The sequence below is a fragment of the Triturus cristatus genome, chromosome 1_2, assembly GCF_964204655.1.
Source record: "Triturus cristatus chromosome 1_2, aTriCri1.1, whole genome shotgun sequence".
NCBI classification, from domain to species: domain Eukaryota; kingdom Metazoa; phylum Chordata; class Amphibia; order Caudata; family Salamandridae; genus Triturus; species Triturus cristatus.
In genome coordinates, this window is record NC_140580.1 from 1,131,533,360 (window position 1) to 1,131,556,159 (window position 22,800).

At 45.0% G+C, this 22,800-nt stretch overlaps 1 protein-coding gene across 2 annotated transcripts in view; it reads left to right on the forward strand.

Moving 5' to 3' along the window:
• Window positions 1-22,800, forward strand: part of RALGPS1 (Ral GEF with PH domain and SH3 binding motif 1) — a 1,694,135-nt gene that overhangs the window by 175,046 nt on the left and 1,496,289 nt on the right. The gene's annotated exons all lie outside the window — the stretch shown is intronic.

Consider the following 22,800-nt stretch of genomic DNA (forward strand, 5'->3'; position numbering starts at 1 on the left):
GGTACTCTCCCTTTGAAAGTAATGCACCCCTGCTGGGAAGTGCTGGCACTCTCCCGTTGAAAGTAATGCAACCCTGCTGGGAAGTGCTGGTACTCTCCCGTTGAAAGTAATGCAACCCAGCTGGGGAGTGCTGGTACTCTCCTGTTGAAAGTAATGCACCCCTGTTGGGAAGAGCTGGTACTCTCCCGTTGAAAGTAATGCACCCCTGCTGGGGAGTGCTGGTGCTCTCCCACTGAAAGTAATGTACCCTGCTGGGAAGCACTGGGACTCTCCCATTGAAAGTAATGCACCCCTGCTGGGAAGCTCGGAGTCTCTCCTATTGAAAATAATGCACCCTGCTGGGAGGTGCTGGTACTCTCCCTTTCGGGTTTTATAAATGTGGCTATTCAGTTCCTGCCCATGAACCCTCTGTTTTTGTCTTGCGTATGCTCCAGCCTGCCTAGGCCTTCTGTGCGCTCCATGTTTTCCGCGAGCAGCGAGCTGTATTAATTAGAGTCCATAGCAGAGGACGCTCCCTCCCCCACCATGTATTTCTGCCATTTTCTGTAATTCAGTGGTAGGCTAGATTATTATTTTTGGCACTGAGCACATCTTAACAGAGGGTTGTGAAAAACATTATGCAAATCTCTTTTCAGCCTCAGTATCTCGAGACACGTCAGCGCGCGCTAATGGGACTGTAATTGGCGGTGTTCCAAGCGCCCAAGACACAGTTGTTTCCTTAAGGTGCAATCTGTACTATTGAATTGATACGCATACATTATTGCATGGTAAGGTAGTACAATAAAGCAGCATTTGCATGTCAAATTGAAGATAAATAGAGCTTTTAGTCCTTAAAGATAGGATCTGCAAAGGTTCACCTAAATTATCTCTACTGCTACAGTGAACAAACACAATGGCAGACTTAAATGGCATAAGAAAATACCCAGATCTTACTAGTATGATAAAATATGACACAGGAATGAATATGCAATCCCCTTACATTCAAATATGACACATGAATGAATATGCAATTCCCTTACAGTAAATTATGACACAGGAATGAATATGTTATCACCAAAAAGAACATTTTATTAATAAAGGCTTCAATAGAAGACAATAGCCTCCATTTAAGGAGAATTTACTTTTTCAATTGCTCACCTCTTGTCCTTTTAGTGCATGGGTACTCACAAACATTTCCCTGGGGGCCGCAAAGTTCTATCTGTGGCATGCCCGAGGACCGGACCAATGCCTTCAGGGCAAGGGTCTGGGTGATGAAACGTGGGCGTAGGGGGACGTGAAACAGATGCTTGGTGTGGACAACAAACCGGGCCTTCAGGTGACTTCTGTCTGCCACCAACGCTCTATTCTCGTGCACCAAGAATTAACGACAAACATTAACATCTGTTGTAAAACGCGAGAGGGAAAGAGATACACATCTGGTGGCTGAATTGCAAAATGTAAAACCAGAAAACCTGGGATCAGTCCTGGCTTCCCCACTTGACCAAATTGTGTGATCCTAGGCAATAGAGTAATTTCACTTTGCCTCCTTTTTCTTCATTATCACATATGAGAGCCCCTTGAAATACACGAGTTCAGGATGCGTGCTGTATAAAACTTTCTCTTGTGTTTTATTTAATAAACTTTAATGTTGTTCCAATAATATAACTGCTGAGGCTACACTCAAGGTGCACCTGACAAATGACTTGCCACTTGGTTCACTGATGGCATTGTTTTCAGAATGGGGGTGGCATCCAGAGTTTTTTATATAGCGCGAATATGACCTGAAAGAGTCCGGTATCAGAGCGCTTTACATAAGCACTGGTTACCTAACATAAGGATAGTGGGGGAAAATGAGAGGGACCCCTTGAGATTCACAAGGGAAATAAGGTCCTTTACAACCACACAGAAAAGAGGGGATTCCCTTGCTCTTACAGTTTCTATGATAAACAGATCCTGATAACAAAACTATGCAATGCTACTACTATATATAAAAAAGGTTTTATTTTGACAAATATGTGTCTATAGTCCTTATATAAATCAAAACATCTCATATCACATTCATTATTACACAATTGTTAAAAACATTATACAGTTCAATCAGTTAAAAAAAACACAATATTACAAAAATTCCAAAAATGACCAGCATAATGGAGACAAACATATACGTAAGACACTAATTTTGTTCTTTACCAATACACATCACATTAGACTCGACATCACAGTTGATTATGGTTTAAATCTACCATCTTTATCAAGACAAAAGTTTTTTGCTGTCTCCTGTATTCTTTGATTTGTTTCTTATTCCTAAATGGAATAAATATATGCATAATTATTACTATGAACCATTTCTTAATTCATCTTTACTTAACGTTTGCAAAGGGGCAAACGTTAAGTAAAGATGAATTAAGAAATGGTTCATAGTAATAATTATGCATATATTTATTCCATTTAGGAATAAGAAACAAATCAAAGAATACAGGAGACAGCAAAAAACTTTTGTCTTGATAAAGATGGTAGATTTAAACCATAATCAACTGTGATGTCGAGTCTAATGTGATGTGTATTGGTAAAGAACAAAATTAGTGTCTTACGTATATGTTTGTCTCCATTATGCTGGTCATTTTTGGAATTTTTGTAATATTGTGTTTTTTTTAACTGATTGAACTGTATAATGTTTTTAACAATTGTGTAACAATGAATGTGATATGAGATGTTTTGATTTATATAAGGACTATAGACACATATTTGTCAAAATAAAACCTTTTTTATATATAGTAGTAGCATTGCATAGTTTTGTTATCAGGATCTGTTTATCATAGAAACTGTAAGAGCAAGGGAATCCCCTCTTTTCTGTGTACCTAACATAAGGACACATTCATTTTTTTGAGGCACGGGGAGATTACGTGATTTGCCCAGAATTACAGGATGTTGAGCGTTGTTGCCGAGACTCAAACCCGGTTTCCCAGATTTGAGGTCGACCACCCTAGCCATCAGGCTACATCCTCTCCCCAATGAATGACTACCTATAGCAAAAGAACAAAAACAACACTTCAAACACATGTCATTTGGCTTAATCCTGCCATTCACCCTAACCCATAGTCAGGGTGGACCAACGCGTCACACAAGTGATTTGGCTTAAACCCTGCCCTTCACCCTTACCCAGTAGGAAGGATGGAACACTAGAAGAAAGACAAAACTTCAAACACCCCTGAATTGGCCTAACCCTTATCTCACAGAGAATCATTCACACATCTAATCTTCAAAAACGAAAGAGCTGGCTTACTGACTGCCCTTCACCTCTAATCAATAGTAAGGGTGGAATCAAATTTTACTAACACATCAAATCTTCAAACACTCATAAATTGGCTTAATCCTGCCCTTCACCCTTACCCTGTAGGAAGAGTGGAAAGTAAACAATAATTTGGCTTACTCTCTGCCCTTCACCCTTTCCCCATAGGAAGGGTGGAACAAAACACAAAAACACATACATGACCAGATCATGGTGTACCTAAGGACCATAGGACCCATATTTCAGGATCCTAACAAATCGGCCCAAACATATGCAGGTCTTACTCCAGCAACAACACAGTAACCCAATACATATGGGGTAGCAAAAGCTCCCATTCACAATATACACATACGTACCTGACGCACAAAACTCAATCTACGCATGGTAATAGCTCACAAACCTCAATGCACTCAACTCAATCTGTACTATGAACACTCAACATGAACAAAACTAATTTACACGCACTGCATACGTATAAGCATGACACACTGCATGTGTATTAGCATATAGCACTGCTCAACGTTCCAAAAGATCAAAAGGAAACAGCATTGATTGACCCACCAACAAGGATGTTAGACTGCCTACAAACCCCCCAAGACAAGAGAACATTTGCTACTCTTTTTCTCCCCCCCAATTTTTTTTTATGTATAACACATTTCTCCCATGTATTAAAATGGTAGTCACCAGGAAACAAGATCTTCCATGTCCAATGAGAGCAGACACGTTATATCCTCTTGATCAAAGTCATTTTACCAACTTTCCCCAAAAATAGGCATACACAGGACTCCCAGGAAGGTTATTCAAAATTAGTAGTTTAACGCCGAGTCGCTTTCCAGCTTTCCCACAATGTCAGTGCAGGAAGAACAGATAAGAAAGTTATTATTAAACGTCGTTTACCGCTGAGACGCTCACCGGAATACCATTTGGCTCACCATATCTCCAAATGATGAGGGAACGCTCACAGGCATACGCCTCACCAACTTCTCCACCTCCCTTTATATTTTTACGCTGTAAGGGGAAAACCAGAACAACAGGGAACACAGTTGGGAAACCTACTCGGCTTTGACTGACGGATGGAAGATGGCGGCATGCAGACGTAACGGGAAACCGGGTGGCTCCGGTCACCTACGCGCTACTCAACGTCACTGTGCAGGAAACTGGGGCTTGTGCTTACTAACTGCTGCGTGAGACCGGATGACCAGGTAAGAGGCACGCGAGCAGGAGATCCAAACGTCGCGCCTCCAACGGACATGACACTGTAAAAACCAACATTTCACCTAACACCAAGTAACTAAAACAGTTGTAAAAAGGCCAGTTCAACACGGTGTTGGTGAAGACAATAGGTACCCCTTAGTTGTACTCAAACATCTTGCTGGTGCCCACATCGTCCAAATGAGCAGTTCCCAGACAAACAGTCATGCCGTTAGACTGGAGACACAACGACTGCTGCACACACAATCCTCCGTTAAACGCTGCAGATCCCAACAACTGAAACATTAACCACCGCCGGTTGTCAACAAGCTGTTTAGTTGACTGAAGCACACCCTGCTGGGCTGACTGGTCCTTAGGTCACTGGTGGGGCTGCAGGGCTTAATGTGTTTCTAAGTTCATGACTTCTAGTCTCCTCAAGTTCCAATTGAATTTTCCTGTTTTCTCTTATGCGGTCTTCAAGCTTAAATTCTTATTTACCTCAGTCTTGATTATTATTATTTTTTTTCCTTTCCTCAAGTTCACACATGTAGGTTCCTCTAGAATCGTGGCCAAAATATGTTGTATAAAAGACGCATGATAGTCCATGTAGATTATGTAAATTGATTTATTTAGGATAGATGTTAGGATCAAGAACTCCAACAGGAGCCGCCTTCCTGCTGCTCAGCCCATCCTCCAGCTCCCCTCTCACTCACCCAACATTCCACAGCATCACCACACACCAACATTCCACACCCCAGTCACCCTGGCCGAGCAGCAGGTAAAACAATTATGAATGATGGATTCAACCCAGATCTCTTGACTGGGGGTGAATGTTTTGATTTGTTCTGCATTCCGTCCATCAATTGTGTGTCTTTTGATAACAATTATGATGCCTGAGAAGGCCTACAACTAGATATTTTCCTAGGCACAGCATTATCTAAAAGTGTCTGATGAAGGCGCAAAGCTAATCTCGAGTTCTAATGAGGCTAACTGTGTGCAAAATTAGACATAATATCCAGACAGAATGGAGACAAACGAGTTAGTCAGCGTACAGCAGCCCCTTCCCAAAGATCACATTTTCCTAGGAGAGTACATCGGAAGAAACGTGATAATGTGTCAGAACCAAGGCCACTAGCATTTGGCGATTCAGCGGCCAAGCTCTTTACCACACAATTATGGTTTTGCCAGACCTGCCGGGTAACCTATCTTCTGCGTACCCACTTTCAACCTAATAATAACTAACGTATTGATGCACAGTGGCAGGTTTTCCGAAAAGGTCTACTTGCCACCCGACAGTTGATGAAGGTGGTATTTAAGTACTGCACTGACATTGAAATGAAGGCTATGAGCGAACAAGGTGAATATTTGCAAGCTGGACGATAACTGAGTAGCATAGCAACAGAGGGGTAACTTTGCGAGGCATGCTTGTTGTTTCTTGCTCCAAAATTCCAGTGGCAGTGCCCATATCATACTACTGCTGTATTCTGTCACATCATGCCAAGGGGTGGCCCTGACGCGAACAAGGGCAAGAATCTACTCCGTTCACAAGTCACTCCATATGGAAGTCATGGCTTCGGATATGGGCTTTTGACCCAAGTTCGGCTATGTCAAACTCACCGTCTCTGGTGTGCACAGTGCTACTTGGAGATCACCGAATTAAGTGAGCTCCCGCCAGTGGTTCCCCATTAGCTGCACACAGGGAAAGATGTACTTAAGGTATGAACAGAGTTTAGGGTCTAATAATCAGACCAATTAGCAAATGAAAAAAGATTAAAGGGGGGGTTGCTAACTGCCCAGAAGTCGTCAGGCGACATTGTACTCCATCCACAAGCCACTACCTAGGAAACTCATGGCCTCTGTTATGGGTCGTTTCCAAATGCAAATATACATGGCGGTACGATGCTACGTTGAGCTCACCGAATTCAAGTAACTCCTTAGGTTGCTTCCCCATAGCCGCATGCAAGGGCAGATGGGCTTAAGTATAGGCCTGGGCAGAGTTCGCGGAGTGGCACTGTCTAGCTTCACCCCTTCTTCATGGCTCAGAATGAGTCATCGGCAGCTGGAGGAGGGAGGGAGGGAGATGTTGGCAGCTTTGCTGGTTCCCCATAGACACAGCTGAAGGACCAGCATAGCAAGCACCCAGCATAATGTGGTTGTGTCTCAACGGAGGCTGCATGGTGGTGTTGAAGCCTCTTCCATTGACCTACTACAGCCCCAGATCAGAGTAAAGCTGAGAATTGGCAGGAGTTATTCTCTGCTCCAGGGTTCAATCTGGGTGGAATGTAACAAGCAGCAATATAATGCCAGTAGGGCCATGCATTCCTTGCTGGGTGGGCACAGCATGGAATGCCAGCTAGAGAATGGAGGGTAGGGGAACAGGTCTAAGTGTACAACACATAAATGGGCTCTGGGATTTTCACTGTCAAGGGAGTGGACGATGAAATCTAGGCTCTGCTGCAGGCCCATGGCTTCACCTCTATTCATCTGTGGCTGCATCATGGCACACAGCTGTCCAGCACTGTGCCTGTGTCCTTGAAGAATGGTCTGTTATCCAGATTCCATTCAAACTGTGAAAGAAAAAAGTCCATAAATTAACACGCGCCATGGCTAGAACCTGCCCTTGTGCCCTGAAGCTGTTGGCACTTTCAAACACACTGACACCTTTTAGCTGTGCATACAAATGAGCCAAGGTAGCTGGGAGGCTTAGTTTAAAATCTTTGATATTTTCATTACTACAAATTGTAAACCTTTATCTCTGTTAGCAGAACACCTTCATTTGAACCTTGACTGTCGGGTGTAAATGGTGAAGCGCTCTTGTGAATTCCTTGGCCATGCTTTTAGTGTTTGAAAATGGTAAACCTGGTCACTTCCATTGCCCTGGCTTTGCATAATATGGATTCATTTCTTCATGCAAAGTACATGAGCTTTGACTGCAGAGATTGGTGGCATTGCTTGAGTAATAGCTATGGTCAGTAAATATTGCACACCAGCTGGAAGACAATCAGCAACATGCTCTGCATAATGGGTGGTCTATGAACAAGTAAGCGGCTGTTAACATGATGTCCTCTGTTGATGGCTTTAAACTGCTCCCATTTTGCCTCCGGCCACAAGCATTCCGCAATAGAGAGGAAACCCTCGTGATTCATGTTGACAATTACCCTTTGCGCAGGGCCTCCTCCAAGGGTCAGGCTGAGGTTTCCTTGACAACAGACACACGCGCTCCTGGGCTGAACCAGACAGAGCGCGAGCTTCTGCGTTGCCTGTTGAGCTGTAACGTTGAGGGAATGATGACATGGAAACAAATGTGCAAGGCTGTCGGTATTGGGCTCAGCGAACTTAGCAAAATTATAACGTACAGCTACTGTTTTTTTAAAAGAAGTTTTGAATTCTTGTGTGTTTGCAAATTCAGATTCTTTCACTTATGCAGATCTTATGTTTTGTCGTGTTATGCGTGTTTATATAGTGCGCCTCTGCCATGTGGTGCTTGAACACAATTTGGTACTGTCTACCACGCTTTCCAAGATTCCACGGCAGACCGTAATTTGTCTGTGGAAAGTGGCGTAACAAAACTTGAGGGGGGCCCCCTACAAGGCACGTGGAGGGGCCCCCTCTGACTCCATAATGAGCTCTCTGGCCTGAGTAATGTGCTGGGGGGACCCCATGGAGCTTGGGGGCTCCCCTGCACAGCGGGCCTGTGTTACGCCACTGGTAGTAGGCAATATGATGCTATGTGTTGCTAGAGGTATGACTAGATGCTTAGGCTCTAACTGGTTTACTTCAATTAAAAACTGTCCAGAGAGTTTGCATGTGTGAATTAATTGACGGAAGTGACGTGTGCCTTACTTGAGCTCTGCTAGGCATTTGCTGGCTTATTGGTTTGTGTTGAGCGGGTGTTACAAACTCTGGTCATCGTGTAATGTTGTATTGGGGGTGTGGTGGTGTATAGACAAATGCTGTTATGAGTACTCTCAGATCCCTCTTGGCAGTATACCTTTGCCATGTTACATCTGTTCTTGGTGGCATGTCTAATGTGGTGTGTTGGTAGTTCACGTGTTGTATTTTTATGGTACATACTGTTGCAAGTATATTGATGCCAAACTACATGGTATTTTTAGGCCTCGCCTAGCATTGCAGCGCATGCGTTGCTCGTTCGGCGAGATTTATTGTCAACGAGGAGTTTGAGAAAAGAGCTTGAAGCCTCACCCCTTATTTCCATTGGCTGGCGTCAGAGTTTTTGATAAACGGTGGGCTGCCATTGGAAATTAGCTGCTTTGGTTGCCTCCCTTTCGCTTTTTGGGCTGGCCCACCCGGACTGGCTCATCTGCTTTCCTTCTGTCGCAAATGAATTTCTTATCTTTACGAGGCGTCACATGTACTGCACGCTCTGGGCTTCCTGCAACCACACTGCCTTCACACCTGGAGTACGCGCCAGTCGGCTCTCTCATTGGTTAGCGACCTCCAACTTTAGGCACTATTGTGTGTCACATTCTGCAAATCCTTGTCATAGATATGTTAAAGAGGGGCAAAGCAGAGTATGGAGCTGCTGTTGTACGTGTGTGTGCGTGGAGCTGCTGTCGTATACGTGTGTGTGTGTATTTGGGGTAAAGGTGTCTTTAATTGTATACCTGGGTGCGTTTGTGTGTGTCAGGAGTTGTTGGTGTGGGTTTCTATTTGTGTGTCTGCGTCCGTCGGCAGGCGTCTGTTTGTGGGGGTCGGTAGGTGCGGATGAGAGGCACTCTCGGGGGCACCTCGAGGTGACTTGATGTCCATGTGTGTCCGGGTGCCGCATGGGGTATCTGGGGTTGTTGGTGTGGGTTTTTGTTTGTGTGTCTACATGCATGCATCGGTTGGTGTCTGCTTGTGGGGGTCGGTAGGTGTGGATAAGGGGTGCTCTGGGGGGGAGGGCACCTGGATGTGAGTTGGTATCCCTGTTTGTCTGGGTGCATGGGGGTCTGGGGTTGTTGGTGTGGGTTTTTATTTGTGTCTGTGTGCATTCGTCAGTTGGTGTCTGTGTTTGTGGGAGTCGGTATGTGAGGATGAGGGGTGCTCTCAGGGGCACGGAGCCTGGATGTGAGGTGTTGTCCATGCATGTCTGGGTGCGTGTGTGTCTGGGGTTGTTGGTGTGGGTTTGTATTTGTGTGTCTGCGTGCGTGCGTCGGTTGGTGTCTGTGGAAGTTGGTATGTGCGGATAAGGGGCGCTCTCGGGGGCGCGGAGCCTGGATACCACGGGTGTCCATGGATAGGGAGAGCCATGCAGTTATGAGTTCACGCCGCAGTTATCTTTTTGATACACACACCTTCATAGTGCGATCAGCTCGGAATAGTATAAACAAAAAGTGGAAATACTGCCGGGTGAAGCTTTGTCAGCAAACCGGAGGAGGACGTTGAACTTTGAAGTTTTGCGACATACTAACAGATGCTGCTGCTGCTACTCCCTCACGCGCCTGAGCCCCACAGTCTGGTTTGAGCCCTCTTACCCACGCGCCCATTGCGACGGTTTCTTTCTTTTTTCTGCCCTCCCTCCTTTTTCTCCCGCTCTTTTTTTCACACACCATCCTCTCTGACTCTGTCACTTTTCTGTAACCCCTCTCTGTCGCCCTTTGTCATGCATTAGCCCGCCCCCCCTCTTTCTTTCCCACCTCCTGCCTCGCTATTGTCTCTTCATTCCATTTCTCCAACACTCTTGTTTTGCTGCCACCTGTTGCATGGTGACGGAGCAGGTACACAACTGAGACACACACCGGGGATTTGCTTGTGTGGTCCTCTCCCTTCTGCCAATTCGCTCTCTCTCACACACCATCTGTACTTAGAATGCACTAATCTGTTGGCGACATGATTTCAACTTTCTGTGGACACCAATATGTTACTGAAAGGATTGTGAGCACCCTGATTAGTTTTCCGCGTCATTTAACAGGCGACTAAAGGGATTGATTGTTATCCTCCTAATTACTAGACAGAGACGTTTTAAGGCATGGGCAAGTGGGCCCTGGCCCTGGGCCCCATCCTTTTAGAGGGGCCAACTAATAGATCCTGTTCTGTTCTCCACAAAGTCCTGCCCTGATGACCGTTAATTATTCTTAAACATAGATTATTTGTAAATAACACTTTCTTTTAATTTATTTTTCAATACAGGTAATGTGTGGGAGCCGTTTACAGACAATATACAGAGAAATGTTTTTTTTTTAACACCATACAACATCCATAAACAAGCATTTACAATGCAATAGGTCTCGCAATGACATTATTTTGAGATATTGACATTGTAAATGGCAATGTCTTATAAAAAATGAAAAGGCATTGTTATTTACAACACCAAAATGAACACCTATTGCATAGCGCGGTGTCCTTGAAGATGGCCCCGTGCTTATTAAAGTTAAAAAAAAATGACAATGCCTTTTATTTATGTTTTCAAAAGCAAAACATAAAATAAGGTATTGCCATTTACAATGCCAATAGCTCAAACTCGCGTAAATGCGAGACCTAATGTATTGCAAATGGTTGTTGCAGTGTTGTCTGCCCGTGCAGAATTCTGTGTGATGTGTTCTGTGGAGGCAGCATCATTTTGGGGGTTGTTGGGACTTCCACAGCCACATAAGGTGTATCTGGCTTGTTGTGCTGTGTGCATGTGCCTTGTTGTGTCAGACATGTGCTGTGGAGCATCGCAGGAAGAGATGTATGTGAACTACAATCACTATCTTACATGACAACTCATCCTTGAACAATTGACATGGCAAGGAAACCATCACAAAGGGTCAAACTGGTCTTTTGACCTCTGGTTGCCCTCTCTTTCGCCTTACCTGGACAGGACGTGTCAATGTGGGACCAGCTGCTATTCGGCAGCATACTCACAGCAGCTCATCAAAGTTTTCTCACCCTAATTGGAGTCCTTCTCTTTTCCATGGCCCAAGTCTTAAGTAATCCTCCTGGCAGCCTTTATTTACCTCACCTAACCTCTTTGTCGTCCCCTGGCAGTCCACATACAGCCCACACCCCTCCCTTTCTGAAAGAATGGTACGATCCAGCCTCCCACCTTTCCCAAGAGTGTGCCTGACTCGTTTCCATTCATCATTCCTTCCCCCGTTACCAGAATTGCCACCCAACGGCGGATATACATAATGTATTTAGCTTTCAATGTCATCCGTTTAAAACTACTAAATGGAAACGTCTTCTGAGCCCAATTTTTTTTAGAGCATGGCAGATACATACCACCGCCCTTACAATGCGCCCGCTGTGTTGTGATGCACGAGGTCTAATATTATTACAGAGTCCTTTTCTGTGCAAGGGACCAATTATTTCTGCTCAGAGGTCCAGCGTTGTTAGTGTGACAGCACTGTCTGTGCCACTTCCTGATACCCGTGGATGACGTGTGGTGACGGGCAACATGAATAACCCTCCAAAAACTACGACTCAGTGCGACATAGTTACACGCCACATAATTACACTGTACTCAATGCAACATACACTCCCCATATCAGTCAGTACCACATAATTACACTCTACTCAATACAACGTAAATACACTCCACATAATACCACTCAGTCCCACATAATTAAACGCCACATAATTACACTCTACTCATTACAACATAAATACACTTCACATAATACCACTCAGTGCCACATAATTATATGCTACATAATTACACTCTACTCAATGCAACATAAATACACTCTACATAAATGCACTCTATGCCACATACCACCAATCAACATAAATGTACTCCACACCATGACACAATTTCACTAAGCATAATTTCACTCAACACCACAGTTCCAGGCCACAAAATTCAACTCCACACTGTTCCAATACACACCACATAATTAAACACCAAACAACATATTTCAACTCCACAACTCCACAATCCACAATGTACCTCCACTCCACACCATATAGTGGCACCACCTGAGCACCAAACATCACTCACCACCACCATTTTGCATCACCTAAGCATCACGGCCGTCTGCCCTCGGAATCTGGCATCTGTTGATTCTCCCCGAGTGTCCGTCCGCTGCTCGTGTTCTAATTAAATTACTGTTTTCCAACCTCCACTCCCCCGCTATTTATGTCCCGCTCCCCCATAACAAAAAAAATGATAACAAACAAGCATGAGAACAGGCAGGAAGAAGTTCCCAGCAGTGCAAGCACAAAAAAAACTAGAAGACATTTTTTATGTTAAAATCTTTTTTTAATCAGGTTGTTCAGTTGTATATAATGTCGTCTTGGTTCGTATAAAGGTAACAAAAATGCTTAACACTTTTTATTATAACTTTTCAACATGATGCACAGCAGCCACAATGCTCTACAACATAGCCAAAAGTTCTGGCTAAACACATAAGGTCCCAAATGCGAGACCTATTGGCTATGCCAATGCTTGTTTAAATTGACAAGGGCTGGCAGTTTTACCACCAATACACTTTTGCAAATGACACTTTTGCAAAAACCATGAAAAAAAGAAAACACTCATTGACAGCACCAATAGGCCGGCGGCCTATGTCAGACCTGTTGGCTTTGCCAATGCTTGTACATAGTGTTACTGTATGACTTAGATGACTTGGAACATGGGGCTTAGAGGAGTTTCAAGCCCCAATTAGCAATATTAGATTTACTCTTTCCTACATGGACTGATGTATATGATTTTATACAGGAACAGAGGGAGGATGTAGGAGAGGCAGTGGCTGGCGTTCGGCAGGTAAATTGTCTTTTTTTTTTAACCCCCCCACTCTACCCTGCAAATGTTCCATAGCAGCCACCACTGGTGTGACCTTGTACAGTTTTCAAACTGAGGGCGCTAGAGTAAGGGTGTTCTGGCGCCAGTGTGTTTAGGCGATGGAAGATCGACCTAACTAATGAGTTCCTGTGCAATGGTCTTAATGGTGTAATGTAGGACAAGCCCTACCCAGATGCTTGTTGGATAATATGAGATATGCCTTATCTAGATCATTGCTGTATAATATATGGCATGCACTATCCAGATGCTTATTCTGTAATATAGGACATGCCCTATCCAGGCGCTCGTTGTGTAATATAGGTCATGTCATATCGAGGTGCTTGCTGTGTAATATAGGACATGCCCTTTCCAGAAGCTTGTTGTGTACTAAAGGACATGCCCTATCCAGGCGCTACTTGTGTAACATAGGACATGCTCTTTCCTGATGCTTGCTGTGTAATATGTGGCATGCACTATCCAGATGTTTGTTGTGTAACATAGGACGTGCGCTCTCCAGATGCTCGTTGTGTAACATAGGACATGTCCTATCCATGCCCTTGTATTGTAATCTGTGCCTGGACGCCTGTGCTGAAGACTTCGCTGCTTCTTTCTTTCCATGGGGCTCAGACCAGGGTCAAAGGTGGCCATCCATTTTGCCAGCTGTACAACTTCGATGCGATGCAGTTTTGTGGGTATGTGTATGTGGGTTCTGTATGGTTAACCCTGGGATTTATGCTGATGCACTGCTAGAGGGGCAACACTTTTATAATTGGGGTACGTATTACAAGTAGCCCGGTAATCCAAAGGGGCTTGTAATCGGAGCTGCTGCCCCCATCGGGATTACAACTCTTGTCAGAACACTGGGAGGAGGTGAAACTTGTGGCCTTGATTGTGTTAATTTCAGCCGGTGGTTGCAGGTGGAGCTGCCCCCACTCAAACTTTGACCCAGAACAAGAGAAAGATAGACACAAAAAGGAGGAATAGAAGAGGAGGAGAAAGGCGGAAAAAATAGTGACAAAGGAAGAAAGCAGGGATTAAAAGTATCCTCAAGAGTGAATAAAGGGTCAGGGTGTAAATGCTGGTGGAAGAAAGAGGCGTGAGGTGGACTCAAGACCACGCAGCCTTGGTACTTGGCAATTCCAACATCCATCAGTGCCGACTGTGGGCTTCTCAGAATGTGTTTGGCCATTTACTGGACTCTGCTGCCTCGGCTAGGTTGGCGCTATAGAAATACTATATACATGTATATGTCCCTTTTGAACTTACCTGGACTATATGTTCATTCAACTTGCTTTGCTGGACTTTGGACTTTCATTGTGGATTCATTGGAGTTTACCTAAGTGGTTTGCACTGAAAATATAGTGGGTAAAAAGTTGTCAGAAGAAATAGTTGTATCAAAAATTTCCTCCAAGGAAAAATAGAATGAAAAACTTTGAGGCAACAAAAAAAATCGAAAGGTTATAAGTTAAAGGGCAAAGGCGCATGTGCAGCAGGGATCAAGGGGGCAGCCTTGCTAAAGCACAGAGGAGTATTTACAGTAAGGAAGGTGGGGGGGGGGGGCACTAGCATCGGTTTTTCCTGATTTGGGGAATGGTAGAGTAGAGTTAAGCGGTAGTAAGGGGTTGCTAAGATTCGGTGAAGGATCGCATTAACCGATGGTTCAGGGTTTTTAGGGTTCAGAGATGGGGAGCCAAAGAGGGTAGTAAAAGGGTCTTAGACTTCAAGGAAGGGCAGTGCTGTGTGGGTTCAGGAACGTGAAGTATTAAGGGATAGTTCAGGGTTTTTTAGAGTTCACGGATTGGAGCGTAAAAGAGTTATAAGGGGTTTTAGGGTTCAGGGAAGGGTGGAGTTCAAGGGTAGTAAGGGTTTTCTAGAGTTCAAAGAAGGGTATAAAAATTAGAAGTAAGAGGGTTTAAGGAATAATAGTGTCAAGGAACAGTAAGGGGTTTTCATGGGTCAGGGAAGTGTATTACTAAGGGTGATTTATGGTTCAGGGAAGGGTGCATACTTGGGTAGTCGGGGTTTATGGTTCAGGGACGCATAGCATTAAAAAGGTAGTCCGGGGCTGGTAGGGCTCAGGGACTGACTCCGTTCATTTTTACAAAAGTGTTTATTTTGTAATAGTTTTCATAAATCGCTACTCACCACCGAACTGTGCCTCACAGTCCTTTCAGTGTGGGACGACATGGAGGAGGGTTCATCAAAACCAGGCTATGGATAGAAATAAAACAACGCACTATAGGTCGCTTTACAACCGCCTGACACATTTCTCTGAAGATGACAAAGGCGCAGTGTGATGCGAGGGTGAAGATTGTGATGTCCGACGCCCGGCGAGGGCGTGGCTTTAGAGTCAGCTGATGAGAAAGACCGACGAAGAATAAATTAAGCAAATGACAGAAAGAAAATGCAAGTCTTTAAATGTTTCACATACACGTTAAGACATTAAGGGCTAGATGTACATACGGGATCCCTTCCTTTTTGCAAATGGGTTACCACATACTTGAAGTAGGTGGTAAAATGCAAATGTTTTACGATCGCATTTCGGTCGCAAACACATTCACACAGACTAGCCCACCTCTTGGCACGTTCACCTCCCTGAATACAAAGATAGTTACCAAGAGGAAGTCTTTCAGTGACTGTCTCAGTTTTAGATGACTGTTCTCACTGCGCAGATGCTGGGGAGGAGAATTCCACAACCCTGATCACTAGAGAACACGTCGCATCCTGGCATTTTGCACTTTTCCGCGGGGTATGGACACAGAGTTGCCTGTTGCCGAACAAAGGGACTTTGTGGTCTGGTATCACCTAATCTTGTGCGTGAGCCTAGCTGCCAAGACTTCAGATTGCTATGTGTGATATTTTCATAATTTCAGTGTAATTATGAGTGACATTCCAATGACTATAAATGAAGTGCTTCAACATCCCATCACGCTTAACAAGCGCTATATAAATGCTAACCTTTTTCCCTCTTCTATCTCTCCACTATCCTTCCACTTCAAATAACTGACTAATATCCACCACTCAAATTACTTTCATATTTCACTATACTAATTCACAACTAATCCTTTATGGGTTTCCGGAGTAGTGTGCTACTCACCAAAAAGCGCTTCAACACCCCATCAGGGTTAAAAAGCACTATGTAAATACAAACCTTTTTCCCTCTTCTATCCTTCCGCTATCCTTCTTAATCCAAACAACTGACTAACCTATCTACCACTCAAATTAATTTCATATTTCACTATACTAATTCAACACTAATCCTTTATGGGTTCCGGAGTAGCATGCTACTCGCCGAAAAGGCGCTTCGACGCCTCATCAGGGGTAGTAAGTGCTCTATAAATGCAATTACAATACAATACATTATCTCCATCCCCACTGACCAGTCACTCGACCGTCACGGGGTATAGCGGACATATTTTCAGTACGCACATGAGTGATGTTTTCAAGGCACCTATGAGTGGCATGCACGTCTCCTGTACGACACCTTCAGAGACACTATATCATGATCAGTGGATTAAGAAAATGTATGGTACAAAACGAAAATCTTGTTTTAATAAATGCAGTGCAGTACCTGGATTAAATAAATCACTCACACCTGTTATGGCGTACTATGTGATTTGTGAAGTTGCCCTGCACCCTTTCCTACATTACATACCTTCTGCTAATATTTTTTAGTAGCATTAAATAAAATGCACCTGGCAATCTACCAAATAACAACGGTCTTATCTCGGTGTCGGCCTGCATATACCCTTGAATCTGTAAGTTAGAAATTAATTTTGTAGTAAAAATAAAATGTTACACTAGTTTGGTATTTCAAAGTGTTGCAAGTGATACACATTATTCAAATTAATGACCTCAGTTTTCTGATCTCTGAAAATCTTTGCTGCCACGAGCTAGTGCGCTCCACATTTATCCCCGCTCACTGACAAGCTGTTGCTGCTCGCTGGTCGCATCCTTGTGCCGGCCTGGGCGGTGCTGTCTACCAGGTTCTACAGTGTAGCCAGCCGTCTTCTGTCTGGGAGGATGGGGCCTGGCAGAAGCCTTGACTGGAGTTGTTGAAACGACTGGTTACGGTAATCCTCCTACCGCTTCTCCCGCACTGACGCAGTCAGTGAAGCACTGCAGGCAGGTGTTAGCACAGAGCGCGGCCCACAGAGAGCTGTGGACTGAGGAGTAGAGTAGGTATATGTTATCCATCTGCCTTCTCTTTAACGCACGCACAGCCTGCCGACTCCGTGACTCACTCGCCGCCAGCTTATAAAACTGAACCCCCAACGATTGTAAGTGGATTCAGCCATCGACACCGTCACTTGTAATATAATCACGACATACCACCTGAAATAAAATGTATAAATGTTATTAAAGTGAGATTCCAGCAGAGCCGTCGGAGAGGTCGCACGAGGCACGAGGGAGGTCGCACGAGGCAGGGCATTCTCCCGGGAGTCTTAGCCTATCAGACACTCCCTCCACCCATTCAAGGCTCATGGTGCATAATCCTTACAATTCTCAAGTTAACGACTACAAAGACCCATTGAGGCTTCATGACTACATGCAGTAATTTCTCCTGTAATATTTTCCTTACACCTTACATTTATCACTATTATGATGAATAGATAACACATCATTACTGTATACTGTGAGTATAGGAAGGGATCTTTATGGTCCTGAAGAAGAAGCTTGGGGAGCTTTGAAACATGTCGGCAGATATAGGAGGCATAGTTCATTGAGGCATATACACCTCCTTCCCCATATTTTAATGATACCAGCTCTAAGGTATATTAAAGTTTTTTTTTACCAACGAGCCAGGTATTTTTTAAGTCACTTTCCCATCCACTCCTGACCCTTCCTCTTACATCCCTACACAACACATAGTTGTCTCACAACAACAGTGCTCCCACGTAAACGTAGGTCGCAGCACGCCCCGTCCCGTAGAGGGGCATGAAGAGCCCTATGATGAAGCATGACACCAAGGGCCCTTTTGGTGTGTGAGGGGTATTTAAACAACTTGTGTGTATTTTACACCACTTTGGGGATACATACTCAATCTGGGAGGATTAGATGTACATACATACCTGTGGGTGGATCCCTATGTTTATAAATAAAAATTGGGCAAAATCAGGCTGACTCATGACGTCAAAGCTGAATGCCGCGGTGTCTGGTGAATACTATGTACAGAGCTAGCTCAGCTTCCTCTGACCCAGCCCCTAAGCCTACGTAAGTAGTGCGGGACACCCGCTGCCACTAATTTGCACAGTTGTTATTGTTATTGTTGTTATTGTTATTGTTATCTTGGATTTATATCGCGCCCACTCACCTGCAGGTCTCTAGGCGCTCGGAAATCAATGGTAAACCATAAACTTGGCAAACACAGAATGAAAGACACTCCCTGGTCTAAGTTACACTTAGGATTCTTCTAAACAACAATGTTTTTAGCATCTTTCTAAACCGCAGGAGGTTCCCTTCCCTGCGCAGCACCTCAGGCAGCGTGTTCCATAGCTGAGGGACTAACACAGAGAAGACTCTTCCTCCCTTAGTTACTAATTTGTAACGGGGGCAGACCAATAGCTGAGAATCTGAAGATCTAAGTGTTCTCACTGGGCTGTACACCTCCAAACGATCTGTAATATAGGCTGGTGCCTGACCGTAAATTGCTTTATGAGCCGTGCATAGGTTCTTAAATTCCACACGCTCTTTAATGGGGAGCCAATGCAGGCTATGTAGCAGTGGGGAGGCCTTAGTTCTCCTTGGGAGTCTAAAAATGAGTCGTGCCGCGTCATTCATCACGACCTGTAGTCTGTTAGTCAGAGTTTTAGGTAGGCCAAGATAGAGAGCGTTTCCGTAATCTATCCTTGAAATGACAGTTGCTGCTACGATTGAGCGCATCATCGATAGAGAGAGGACAGGGGCTAACTTCCACAGCTGTCGAATTATATTTGTACAGCTTCCCACCACGGAAGAAATTTGACTGGACATTGAGTGGTCACAATCCAGTTTGATCCCCAAGCTCTTTACATTCAGACTTGGTTTTGGAGCAAGGCCTAGCTCCGCTGGCCAATAGAGGTCACTCCAAGGTGAGGCGGTGGATGGAATCACCAATACCTCAGTCTTATCTGGATTGATCTTCAACAGATTTTCAGTCATCCATTGTACAGTGTACCTCAAGATGTTCTGGGCGTTGAGTTGTGCGGTCCTTGTATTATCGACACTCAGCAACAGCTGCGTGTCGTCCGCATAATTAAAGACTCTACAGCCCCTGCTGGCCAGTGATGCAATCAGAGGTTGTAGGTAGAGATTAAATAGGAGTGGGGACAGGGCAGAGCCCTGTGGCACCCCACATTCCAAAATCCCCACCTCCGATGTTTCATCCCCCAGTTGTATCCTTTGTGTCCTTCCCAAAAGGAAGGATTGCAACCATTTAAAGGCCAGGCCTTTGATCCCAAAATCATTCAGTCTATCCAAGAGTAGGGCATGACTGACCCTATCGAACGCCGCTGATAGATCTAGCAAAATATGGGCGCTCGGTTTCTTACCGTCAGCCATGCCTCTTAATTCATCCAGCACAGAGAGCATCACCAACTCGGTGCTGTGATGAGCTCGGAAGGAACCCTGCCTGTCGCTCATGGAGTAGATGGTGAGACTCCAGATACAAAGTCAGGGACTTTAATACATGCTGTTCCAGTATTTTTGAGAGGAAAGGCAGCTGGGAAATAGGCCTGTAGTTCTTTAACACTGCAGGATCCGCACCAGGTTTCTTCAATAGAGGCCTTACACGTGCCTCCTTGAATTCCAACGGTAGGTACCCTAATTACAAGGATCTATTAAGGAGGGAGATGATACATTCCTCCAATAAGGGACGAGCTACACGAAAGACACTGGGTGGGCACGGATCTGCTGGAGAGCCAGATTCAATTTTACCCATCAGTTTCTCTAGACTCAGCGCATCCAGCTCTGGAAACACTGTGATAGTGCAGTCAGCTGAGTTATAAGAGGCCGGAGTTATGGCGGTCTCATTTACCATCCCATTCTTTATTTCCATAATAATGGTCTTCACTTTTTCTAAAAAGTACCCCTGAAAGGAATTACAATTTATAAGGGACTTGGGGTTTTCAGGTTTTTTACTTAATTCTGACAGAATTTTAAACGTCTCTTTCTGGACGTTGGCTGCCTTACTTAAGCGGGACTCATAGTGTTCCGCTTTAGCTAGGGCAATGAACTTTTTATATAAGTGAAGGGAGGCTTTATAGAGATTCCTAGCTGTATCCTGCTTAGTTTTCCTCCAACCTCTTTCCAAGGCTCTGAGCTTTCTTTTATGCTCCCTTAATGATGGTGTAAACCAGGGAGCCCCCTTACCAGGACCCTTTATCAGCTGTGATCTTACTGGCGCTATCTGGTCGATAGCCTGAGCCAGGCTCCGCGTTAGATCCGCGTATTCTCGGTCCAGACTACATTCCAGATGCGAAGACTGGTTCATTGATGGTAGCGCCTTGGTCAGAGTTATTAAATCAACCTCTGCCCATTTACGAGTTCTCCTGGTTTCCAATGATAAATTGTGTATATGGCCATCAATACGTATCTCGCAGGACACTAGATGGTGGTCTGACCATATGCATGGTACAACATCTTTAAGAGTGGCATTTGTGTCTGTAGTCCACACGAGGTCAAGAACATGACCTTTAGTGTGTGTGGGAACTTCCACAAGTTGTTTAAAACTCAGGGCAGACATCATGGTGTCCAATTGGCGAGTGGCCAAGTCCCAGTGGGGGTTATCCCAATGCAGATTAAAATCTCCTGTGACCAAGATTTTCGTGTATCGGGTACATAAGTCCGACATAATAGGCCCAAAGAAGTCATAAAAGAGTGGGGTTGAGTTTGGTGGGCGATAGACTGACAAAACCACCCAACAAGAGTTGTTCATGGTTATCTTTACCCCAAGCAGGTCAGATAGGTCTACTGACTCAGATAACAGTCTTTCAACTGACAGGCTCTTTGTAAAAAGGATAGCTACCCCTCCCCCCCGCGCACCAACCGGGCGGTTATGCCATATGGCATCATAGCCCCCTGGAAGAGCGGCAATGATGTCAGGCATCGAATTATCACCCAACCAAGTCTCCGAGAGGGTCAGGACATTGATGTCATTGTCCTTAAGCAGGCTATAGACTTCCACATGATGGCGGCGGAGTGATCTAGTATTTAGGCTAACAATCTTCAGTATAGAGCGCCGGCCTGAGGGGGTAACCTTATGAGGGCGGGATATAGCATAATTATTAATAGTCGTCAGGGTTACGCTGTCCGGGCACCGCTCACCTTTATCCAGACTGCGCAGCTCCTCTGAGGAGTAAGTGCGCCTGTGGCCAGACGACCGAGCCTCCGGGCCCGTCCGTGCGCAGACGGGCGCAGACGGGCTGGACTCTGGCGTGACTCCGGCGATGCTCTGGCGAACCCGCCGCGCGTGCCCGCTGCGCGTCGACATGACCGGTTTAAGTACCGGTCTAGCGTCCTTGTGACGACTAGACCGCTCCGATCCTCAGCCCTCACCCAGGATGTCCGCCGTTCTGGCAGTGCAGTGTGGATTAGATGGGGGAAGGGGCCCGCTCCAAACGCGGTGTTCTCAAGTTTTTAATGTGCAGGTATGTGGCGGTTAAATAGCAGGTAACAACAAGGTGCAATGATAAAAATAAATTTTAACACAAAGAGCAAAACGGGAACTCTAAAAACATGCTGTAATGCTCCTGGTGAGCGCGCTACGCTCTACGATGTGCTAGAGCTTCTCTATGTTGCCAGGAATAATCTCCAAGTAACCGGCCGCCTGATTTACCCGGTTTAAGTACCGGTCTAGCGTCCTTGTGACGACTAGACCGCTCCGATCCTCAGCCCTCACCCAAGATGTCCGCCGTTCTGGCAGTGTAGTGTGGATTAGATGGGGGAAGGGGCCCGCGCCAAACGCGGTGTTCTCAAGTTTTTAATGTGCAGGTATGTGGCGGTTAAAAAGCAGGTAACAACAAGGTGCAATGATAAAAATAAATTTTAACACAAAGAGCAAAACGGGAACTCTAAAAACATGCTGTAATGCTCCTGGTGAGCGCGCTACACTCTACGATGTGCTAGAGCTTCTCTATGTTGCCAGGAATAATCTTCAAGTAACCGGCCGCCTGATTTACCCGATTTAAGTACCGGTCTAGCGTCCTTGTGACGACTAGACCGCTCCGATCCTCAGCCCTCACCCAAGATGTCCGCCGTTCTGGCAGTGCAGTGTGGATTAGATGGGGGAAGGGGCCCGCTCCAAACGCGGTGTTCTCAAGTTTTTAATGTGCTGGTATGTGGCGGTTAAATAGCAGGTAACAACAAGGTGCAATGATAAAAATAAATTTTAACACAAAGAGCAAAACGGGAACTCTAAAAACATGCTGTAATGCTCCTGGTGAGCGTGCTACGCTCTACGATGTGCTAGAGCTTCTCTATGTTGCCAGGAATAATCTTACACAGAGGTGCTTAGAGCCTCCTACTTGACAGCTAAGGAGGTGCTAGTAAAAATGCAAGTGACTGTGCATTTCAGTGCGGTGATGCGGATCACCACACTGAAATGTGTTAGTCTAACACCTGATGCGTGATACTTGGCAGGGCTGTGAGAGGTCAC